The following is an 11,819-nucleotide window of genomic DNA, read 5'->3' on the forward strand; positions in this document are numbered from 1 at the left end:
TCATATTTCCTTCTCTAGCAGCTTTTTCTGCCGTCGTTGCTAGTTCTTCCACGTATTTCTTCTTGTCGGCTCTAATGCACCTCTTCACTTGTTTGTTTGCTTCTATGTATTCAGCTTGTGCTTGAACTTTCTCTGCTCGTGTTCGGCTGTTGTTAATTGTTGTCTTCTTGTTCTTCCTTTCTTTGATCTTGTCTAGTGTTTCTATAGAGATCCATTCCTTATGATGGCGTTTCTTTAGGCCCAGAACCTCTTGACACGTTGAAGTTAATGCTTCCTCGATGCCTTTCCAGTTGTCCTCCATACTAGTTTCTCCTTCTTTCAGTAGATCTTGTAAGGCTTGGAACCTGTTGTTGAGAGCTATCTTGAATTCATTGAGCTTGTCAGTATCTCGAAGGAAGGCTGTATTGAACCTTTGTAGTGCTGTTTTTCCAGTTGTCCAGTTCTTTTTAGCTTCAGTTTTAAATTGGCTACAACTAGGTGGTGATCTGAAGCTACGTCAGCACCTCTCCTGGTTCTTACATCTTCCATTGTCCTTCGGAATTTTTGTTGATGCAAATATGATCTATTTGGTTCTCTGTAGTGTGGTCCGGTGAGATCCATGTAGCCTTGTGTATACGCTTGTGTGGAAATATTGTGCCTCCTATGACTAATTTGTTGAATGCACATAGATTTGCAAATCTTTCTCCATTTTCGTTTCTCTGTCCCAGTCCATGTCGTCCCATGATATCTTCATATCCGGTGTTGTCTATTCTGACTTTGGCATTTAGATCTCCCATCAGAATAGTTAGGTCCTTTCTTGGGCATTTCTCTATGATTGACTGTAGCCGCTCGTAGAACTGATCTTTAATGTCGTCATTGCTATCATTGGTGGGTGCATAACATTGGATAATATTCATTAAGATCCCCTCCTTCTTTGTTTTGAATGATGCTTTGATGATTCTGGATCCATGAGACTCCCATCCTACAAGTGCATTTCGTGCTACTTTGGACAGCGTAAGAGCGACTCCCTGAGTGTGTGGAGCATTGTCCTCCTCGTGACCGGAGTATAGCAGCATCTCTCCCGTAGCTAGCCTTTTCTGTCCAGCTTGGGTCCAGTGGGTTTCGCTTATTCCCAGTACTGCTAAGTTGTATCTCCTCATTTCCATTGCTATTTGACTGGTCTTCCCGGTTTCCCACATTGTTCGAACGTTCCATGTACCTATAAAAATTTTTGCTCTGGTTGTTAGAAGGGGCATCGGCCTCGTGGCTTCCGAAGGAACTCGGCTTTCACCATGAAGCGTCATAATTCTTCTAACTGAAGACCTTCTAACTCCCAGGGCAGAGTTTAAATGGTTTGAATAATTTTTTCTGGTAAGCGTTTTTTTAGCGAGTTAGTTTTCTACGGGATGGGGACGCTAACCCCATGCCCAACCCTCCTCCTTTACCCGGGCTTGGGACCGGCAGTAACCCTATTAGAGCTACAGGCGGAGTTATTTTCGACAATACTTTATTATTATACCTATTATTAACTTCATTCAATATCATATATTTTTGGTACAGTATAGAATACTCAACACAATGTATTCCAACAAGTTTCCGTTTCTTACTTCTTGATCAATCCTGACAATCAATATTGAGTGATCGCCAGTTAGAAGTTAGCAGTTCAGGAATCAACATCTGAATAATGTATATTCTTTTCACTATAAGTCGATTCACAATCACTTACATAGCTTATATTCACTGTCTTAAGAACTGATACTAGTTCTCTAGTGTAAACGCAATGATCCAGGTTGAAAACGATCAAATCATGGAAGATAAATCGTTATTGTTTTCCATGTTAGAAGCAGTTATCATCATTCCATTGAGATATTGGAGAAAAACATAAGTAAGTGGGTTTAAGATAATGTTCATTGAGAGCGCAACAGTAAATCAACCGCAAACATTAGTTATGGTTACATGAACATGGAACCAGAACTAGAGCTAAGTGAGGAAGTAAAATAAACAAAAATAGATAACTTGTTGAAATATCTAGATGACAGGAACAAGTAACCCAGATGTCCATACAGGCCGCCAAAATATGAATTTGAAATTTACATAAGTTAATTTGATCAAATTACTGATGTTTAGTTTTCGTCCTCTGTCCAATGTTTTCAGAATAACCAGAATCGTGGTGATACATTTCATATGATAGTATTGTTTCATTCAATCGTCTTCTCAATTAGATGTAAATAGGTGATACCTGTTCTCCTTGCCTTCTCGTGGTGGGGGTGTGGTTTACGAAATTGAGAGGATAAAAAGCGAATGTCCGGCACTTTAACCGGGTTAATGAAGATGCAGAGTCCACCTAGGGGAGTTGGAAAACCCTGATTCCAAACCAATGGTGCACATAGGCTCCAGGATCCTGAAGGAACAAGTGGCGTATGAACCTATTGTTGGTTACCGGCTACTATGAGTAATTAGGTCAAAGACTCCGGTTGTGGCCCTCTAAAGAAACCACCTCCTTCGGTCTGGGTATCCAGGCAGTATTCCAGCCCTCACACAGATCGAATGATTTATGTTGCTCGTAAGTGTTTGGTGCCTCCTTGTACGATTGTTTGTGTGTTTAAATAAATAAGGTGATACCTGTTACTGAAAATTCATGAAATAAGACTAAATAACTATCCAATTCTCTCATAGGACATACATCTCTATCTGTGGATTATTGAACTTCTTATGGTTATAGGTTTCATTTACTAATACTAACTCCGTAAATCTAATTCCTTACCTTAATCATCAACTGTAAATCATAATTGTAATTCCTCACACACTGGTTTATAACTCTAATTTAGTCCTAGTTATTAAGTGGACACTCTCAAGTTCCGTCTAGCGTCTCTGGAAGGTCGTCCATAAATTATAGTCTCACCGCTTCACATCACAATTACGACTTCCTAAAAAATAATTTCGAAAAACTAAGTTCTTTATTAGAACAGAAATTTAGAAGAAAAAAACAGTCCAGAGAATCTCTACTAAACTTTGATGTACTATGATTATAGCCTTTAAGATAACTAACATGGCTAATATGATAAACAATGTCCACATGAACAGCGGTAAACAAATAACGCAATTATTACACTATGAAAGAGTAATAACATCATCAGATTGGGTATTTTTTTGAAAAGACAGCGAACAAGGCATGTTATGAATTATGGCCTACAAATGTGGAAGAACTGATAAATTCCTCTAGTAAAACAATCAAAATGAAAGGTTTAAAGTTTCCTGTTTGATAATCTTATTGAATAATTAAAAGCCTTCATTTTGGAATATCTTATAATAATACAACGATTTCATTTAAAATAAGCTTTGTTTAATCATGACTGATAAACAAAGACGTGGGTGATAGCCATGGATTACACAAAATCGCTAGTTTATTTATAACCATGGGCTAACTAGTGACTAGATTCAAGATGGATTTATTGGAGTTCTAGTGGGAAGTCGTGACCAGTAGAGTTCAATTCGTGTTAGATGGAGACAGTTATCTACCTCAGATAATGAATAAAGGGTTGAAAAAGACCAAGGACCAATTGAAGTTAGGTATCAACACTGTTAGATGCAGAGTCAGTGGTAAAGAGTTTAAGTGTTTGACTCATGAATTCAACTAATAAAATCATCAAAAATGAGTTAAATATTATAAATTTAAGCAAATACACAAAACAACAGAGATGTTAGATATTTTCGAAAATGATTATTAATTAGATAAGTTACTGAATATTAATAAGTAATATAGTATATTACACAAAAGAACGGATCCAGTAAGGAAAACACCATGAACACAATTAATACATAAATAATATCAACTATAGTACTCTACCTTAACCGCTTCAGACGCCATTGTGTTATTCACTTAGCTAATGAGTTCTGATAGCCACTTGCTTATGCAATGTTGTGTAGTTTTTCTTTGTATTTATCGAAGAACATTCATGATTAAGTCTACAATCAATCACAAAAGTATACTGGTAGTCAAATCTTCATATCAACATACCTAACTTTTAATCGCTACACTTCGAAATGAACCAAAAATTTGATATTTGAAATTACTAACTATAAAATATATAGAAACTACAGAAGTGAAAGCAATCAGAGTGTACAAATGTCAGAAACGATCATCAGCCATTCATTTTCGGTCTTAAGCATTAAGCTACTTACAATTTGTAAGTAGGTGAATATTAGCACGGTTAAAAATTTGGTTTAACAAGATACTCTAACTTCAAAATCTATGTCTGATGTTATTTTTTGTGATAAAAATTATCATCACATTATATAGTCGCTCATCTACAGACTATCAGTGTTATTTACATCATATTGGATGTAATTTTTAAGACATTGATAATGATAAATGTTTATCCCGCCATAATATTTTGAAATTAAGAAGTAACCTAATAATGCAAACATTACTTCATATTGGTTATTGTTTTTTTGTGTGCATTAGCCCAAATTAATTATCATTGGTTGGATTAGTGACTAGTTTAGGTTATCATATATGGACCTTGAATGGGCTACTGAATGAATTATACAAAGGAGGATGTTTTGTAATTTACCGACATATGTATTGTAAATTAGAAAAGACCTATTTTTTCCTTCTTCGTGTCAAATCTGTTGAATACTTTCAACATTGTTTGGAGTCTTCTGAAGTAGAAATCAGCGCTTCAAGCCATTGATCAGCAGGGTAAAGATTTCGGCAATTTTGTATTATAGGGATAAACTTGGATGATTCATAAAATGACGACAATGAACCTGGATTTGTTGTTAGAGGATCGAAAAAGTTTATGAAAAGAGCAAATTTTACGTACTTCGTCCTATTTAGGATTCGTTTCTGCCATGGATTCCACCGCTAGCCACTATCCATCTTTACTATATATTCACTCAGTTAAAAATATAGAAATTAACAATTTTATGTAAAATGTGATATTTTACTATTGTTATGTTGTAGGGTGAATTAGTTATCATTAGCAATTCCAGAATCTACAGAATGTTATAAAATCTGTGTTTTAGATACTTATCATTTAATAACAAATTGGTTAATAAGATAGAATACTAAATTTGATATTATTTATGTATTAATTGTGTTCATGGTGTTTTCCTTACTGGATCCGTTCTTTTGTGTAATATACTATATTACTTATTAATATTCAGTAACTTATCTAATTAATAATCATTTTCGAAAATATCTAACATCTCTGTTGTTACGTGTATTTGCTTAAATTTGTAATATTTAACTCATTTTTGATGATTTTATTAGTTGAATTCATGAGTCAAACACTTAAACTCTTTACCACTGACTCTGCATCTAACAGTGTTGATACCTAACTTCAATTGGTCCTTGGTCTTTTTCAACCCTTTATTCATTATCTGAGGTAGATAACTGTCTCCATCTAACACGAATTGAACTCTACTGGTCACGACTTCCCACTAGAACTCCAATAAATCCATCTTGAATCTAGTCACTAGTTAGCGCATGGTTATAATTAAAATGGAGAATTTGTGGAAGTTAAGCGTCCACGCGCGTAACCAAAGGTCTTGGGTTCGAGTCTCGCGTGCAGTTTCGTGGGTATGCACTGCTGAGGAATTTTATACTAGGACGAAACGACCGTTAAATTTTTAGTGATGATTTAGCATCGATCGACTCATGAATTTAAGTATGATATTTAACACGATTTTCAAAAAATCCCTATTCTCATTGTATTTGTAATTTCTTAACAATAATAATTCATGCTTATTTTTTTCCCGTTTTTTTCTAAAATAACGTTACATAGTTCTTGTCTCCATTTGTTGAGCTCTGATGTGGAATTTGACACTGGCTTTTTATTTTATACTTTTTTCTTAAATTATTTTTACATAATGATTTCAGAAAGAATTTCCTATTTAATCGTACTTTGATATATGCAAGGTACATTCCTCATTTTGTTATTAATAATATTACCTGATTCTGGTTAGCTTTTTCTCAACAAGGTTATGTTCTACGGGATGCGGTTGCTGACCCAATTCTCAATCTGCCCTCTTTACTCGGATTCGGGACCATCAGTAGCCCTGAATGAGAAACACGCAGAGAAAATTAGAAATACACACTGGAAATGGAATAGGATATGCATTGAGGAAATCATCAAACCGTATTACGAGGTAAGCGCTAACTTAGAATCTTGAAGGGAAACGAAAAAGAGGAAAACTAAAGAATTGGAAGGAATTGGAAGCAGACATTAAAATGATGAACAGCAAGTGGAAACGATTGTCCAGGATAGAGTTCCATGGAAAAATCCTCCATGGGATGTAACTAGCGTAAGTAATATTACCGTTTCTCAGACAAATACTTTAACACTGTCCTTAATTTAGTCTCGTTTAACTTCGTTATATAACCCTGATCTGTTTCATCTTATATCATACATCGTCGTTTCATCAGCACACATTTAATGTTAGTGCTTTGAAATTTTCTGGATATTATTCAATACTAATCTGTCTCAAGAACCAATGTTTTCCAGGTTGATTTTAATGCGTACCGACTAGATTCTTTTCAACCTATCCAAATCTACAAGAGATTGTCGAAAACACAGATGGTCGGTATGTGTGAAATATCAGAAAATTATTTCATTGTATAATCATATAAGTAAATAACAGAAACAGATATTCAATAAGAAAACCTGAATATACATTCTGTGCTAATTGATACTTATTAGCAAACAGTATCTACAATAAATAAGGAACTAAGACATCCGATGAGATTTGAACAAACATCAACCAGCTTTAAAGTTTAAAATGTTACCACTAGGTTATTTAAGTTTTCATTGATATTTATATTTAGTACTTACCGATGACGTATTTGTGTGGTTCCTTTAGTGGTGATAGGATCTTCACATCGTTTGCAATAATATTTCGATGTTACATGATTTGATGAATATATTATCATTAATGTTCAAGAGTTAATCCTAATTAGCGGTGTTACTAAACACGTACAATGAAGTATTGAAACACCATAACATGAATGAATTCCATTCCAGTATTACTTATTACATACAGTATTGGGGCGTACTTAATACAATTGAATCAAACGAAAATCAATTATGTAATAACAACAATCCATAACACAATCATTATCAACATCATCATCAATGAGTATCACCATATCATAGTGAACTACCTATACCATTATTATTATTATGATTAATACTGCTATTGTTCCTAGTGTTTGTATGTCACTTCACTTTGTTTACTACAATAAGGACAATAAATTATATTTTCATTCCAAAAAGCAGTCTTCAATGAGTATCGTATATTACTCACTCGACGAATGTGTATGTGTATTGACCTGTGTAGGTGAAATATAAAATACAATATCTGTATGTATGACAGAGTGATAAGGAGAGAGTGATCAGAAAACAGAAAACAAATTAATCCTAATACACAATAGTAAAGTGAAGAGAAAGAATGTCAAGTAGAATGAGGAAAGAACACACTTGAACTACACTCAAATATACAATAACGGTCACTTATTTTCTTTCTGACATGAGAAAAATTAAAAGTCAGAAAAACCCGCATTTTTTGGTCGTACAACTAAAACTGGTTCACTTGTAGATCTAATCACTAAGACAACAAGATAACACGATGATAAACTGTGTGTGAGAGAGGGAGTGGGAGTGAGGGGGGGTGTATTATTCGTTGTACTTTTATTTCACTATTTCATTCAACAAATCTTCAATTCATATTTAAATGAAACTAATCCATACAGATAAGTATTTATCCCATGTATTTAGTGACTTACATAAATGACCGAAACTGTGAATTCCATGCAAACAATTTCCCACTTCAAATTCAATGTACAACTTTAAATATCAACGAGACATTGTTGTCGACTGTTGTTATTATTAACATTACCAATATTATTATTATTATTATTAACGTTGCCCAAATACAATAATACAACAATCTGTTGTTATCATTACAAGTACTTGTCATATCTCCAGATCGAAATATAGAACAAATGGATGCAGGTACATCCAGCTGACGAGTCCCAAATAGGACGAAATGCGCGTCAAACTGGATTCCACTGCTAGCCACTATCCATCATTCCTTACAAAAAGCTTGTGAATTAAGGCAATATCGAGGCATACACACAATGTGCACATATGGCGATAACAGAATGATCAATTGCAGTCTTAAACCTCAATGGGAAAATACAAGCTAAATAATGCCAAGTGAAATGGACGCTTAGTTTCTGTTCTGTTACCTATCACATTCAAACACAGTACTGATATTGTTCACTCGACTTCTCGTTGTTACTCCCTACCTCCCTCTCTGTTTCTCTTGAAATTCAATGAAAGAGTAAATCAACTGGAGATCTGTTACAAATTGAAATGATATTTTACTATGCACAATCGTGTATACGTGTGATTTCCCTTTCTATATTATGTTACTGTTACTATGAATTTCGATTACGTTGTGTTTCTATTTAACCAAATACACCATCAAAGGATCAATCATGATCATCATCAACATTATTGACTTTATAATCAGTCTTGTCGTGTGAAAATGACTGTAGAAGGTGTATGATGTTTGTGTGTGCCTGTGCGTGGGTGTGTTGATGAGTTGAGGAGGAGTAATGGTGTATTTGTATTTGTTTTAATAAATAAAGTTAGAATGATGTTAGTGATTTGTTCTTTTCTACATCAATGCAAGTGTGTAGATGTGTGTGTGTGTTTGTTTGCTTGTTTGTTGGTTTGTTCCTTTCAACTGATTGTTTCAATGTGGCACATTAATTCACTTCTCTAATATGGGTCTCTTATTGTTTCACGTCTGATAACAATCTGATCATCAACTTATCACTTTGATAGGCATGTTTGCGTGCAAAACAATCATCATTCACATTCTGTCAATTAATCAAAAGAATGTTGCAAGTAATTAGTGAAAATAATTCACTAACAGTGAAATGTAATGAGTAAGTAATGGAAACATGGAACGTAACAAACCTCTTTTAACCATGTTTGTAGTTGAAGTCATTCAAGATGTTTATTGTGATGATTCTTCCGAAATGTCCATGTAAATAAGACGTTTGATTGAATTTTGATGGAGCACTCACTCATTATAGTTAGATTTCATATCGTTTCTATTCACTGACAGATATCTAATTAATAAAATTGTAGTTGTGAATCTGTCAGTCTGAAATCAACTCAATCAGCATAGTTCATTCAAATGATTAAATCTACATATGATCATGCAAGACCTTCTTGGAGATGAGCAAGAACATCGATTGATTTCGTATTCCTGTAACGAACACTTTTCGAAGCAGTTCAACTAGACAACTGTCTCATTCGACTTTCATTTCAGGAAATCGTTGTAGACTGATTCATCTTGGATTTCAGTGTTTCCCTGATTTCTGTAATCCACATATTTAGTTAACTGATCCATATCTAAACGAGTCTCCTAAACTGCTATTTATACTGAGACAAGAAGCTTAGTTGTGTACATCAGTATAACAGGATGTTGATTTCGAGATCAGACCGTTCAAAAACATTCAAATAGTCTGAAGTATTATAATTAACTCACAAGATGACAATGGGTAAAGCTTTCGGACATTGGAGATCACATGGAAGTAAAAACTGATTGAATGATTGTCATTTATGCCGTTGATCATTCACACATTCAATGTGAAATACTATTTATATCCCCCAGTTTCTCAACAAATCAAATAGTCTCCAATCTCTTTCATGAAGAAGGTTGATTGTTAACATTTTGACCAGTGTTGAACATGTCTAGAGAGAACAGAGAGAAAGAGGGGAGGTGAGAAAAATCGAGTCAAGTCAAGTCAATCTCGTTGATGAATCCATCGGAACACACGACAAATGTTTTATAACGCTACATTTACTGATTCGATTTTCGCTTCTTATTTCCTTGTGAAAGCTCATGTGTCTGAGTGTATTGAGTCAGTGTATTGAATCAGTGAATTCAATCAAATTGATTCAGTGCAATATTCCACTTTGTGTGTATGAGAGTCAATGAGTTTGAATGTGCACACAATGGAGTGGAGCATCCAACTGATCACTTCGATACTGTTATTATTCAAATGTTGTTTAAATGAATAAACGATTATGAAACAGGTAATGTGAAAAATATCATCAAATTTGGTTGCTAACTGAATTATTATTATTATCATAATGATTATTGTTATTATCATTGACATAATGGAAATGAATCAATAACAGTGTTAATCGGTCTCCATTACCACTCCCCCTCCTCTATTCTCTACAATGATGAATATTATTTGTTTGGTAGAACTCAAGTATCCTATTTCTTGTCTCTTTTACACCATTCTCTGTCAAGTGGTTCTCAGTTCTACTAATCAGTAACCATATAAACACCAATAACATTTTCTATTGTTACAACACACAAGTTGTTTCTATGTTCTATGTATACATGTACACACTCAATCACTCACTCACCCACCCAACCACCTACTCACACAGTCATACACACACACACACACTGACATTGAACAAGTAGAAATTCTGTCATTGTTATTCTCACTCTTCTCATTGTAACCGTTGTTTGTAGACAACAGAAAAGAGAAAAATTATTAACTGGATTATTAACAAAAAGAAAATCAGATTGTCGAATGTGTTCAATCGATCATTGAAGTGATTGTGGGTGAGTTCATTCACACAGAATATCTATCATACATGATACATTTGTTGAATGGACAAATTTGTGAATCACACGTGTGAACTTGGCGATTGTGTTGATATGAAAGGCCAAATGTGAAACTATAGTTGCAAAGATACCTTGTACATTTGATTTCGTCAAACATTACTGTCATCAGAGAGGAGAAATAGATGAGGTGAACTCTAATTGTTACTCATTCCCATGGTAGTGGTAGTGGTAATAGGAATACTGTGATGCATGCTACTTATGCCGATAGACATATTTAATGTGTGGTTCTTATATTTTGCCAAGAAATTCTATAATATTGTATGAAACGCTTGGTCGATTGCTCCCACCTGACTGTTCGTCCACTACACTAGTGGTCATCGTAGACAGGGGAGGAGAAGTACTAGTATAGCATTAGTGATAATAATAATGAGCGAACTGTGATTCACACCTAGATAGAATTTATGTTTACACATGTTTACTGAAAACCACAGGTTCGAAAACATTGGCGAATATGCATTGTAGCGTACACTACATGTAATTACATATTCTCACATCGTACATTCATTGATTAAATGGAAATTAGGAAATCCAGTACACAAATCTCGACAGACAGTTTGAACCTTCCCTAGTGGAATAAAACGATATGACTGTTGTTTTGATGAACCAGATAATGGTCAGTCATGCTTTTCCCAAACACATCAAACTAACACCAATCACTGGAGTATAAATTGAAGGTAAGTGTGCCAGAAAACATAAGCAGTTTAATTCAGTAACTGAGTGATTTTGAGTAATTCACTTGCATGTGCTGAAAACTAATAAAGACAATCTGTGATGAATCAACTGTGTAGATGCCAACCAACCCAACAAATTATCACGCGATTCAATCAAACATTCAAAGTGTGATCACTTCATTCTTTGATGTACAAACTAATGTAGCATTGGTTGGTAAACCATATTAAAGATCATATTGTGATTGAGATTTCAACACATGAAGTAGATTCGACCTGATGTGACATTCGAGTTTATGTCAACGGAATGGATCTCCATTCGTTCTAGATAACAAACAGTTTAACTTCCTCTCTGGAAACAACATTGTCATACTCGTGATATCATGTTTATCTAGAGTGTCCGAAGAGAAATGTTTCGTATTTTGAATGCAATTCGAATTCATC

This window comes from Schistosoma haematobium, chromosome 4 (genome assembly GCF_000699445.3).
Source record: "Schistosoma haematobium chromosome 4, whole genome shotgun sequence".
Classification (NCBI taxonomy): domain Eukaryota; kingdom Metazoa; phylum Platyhelminthes; class Trematoda; order Strigeidida; family Schistosomatidae; genus Schistosoma; species Schistosoma haematobium.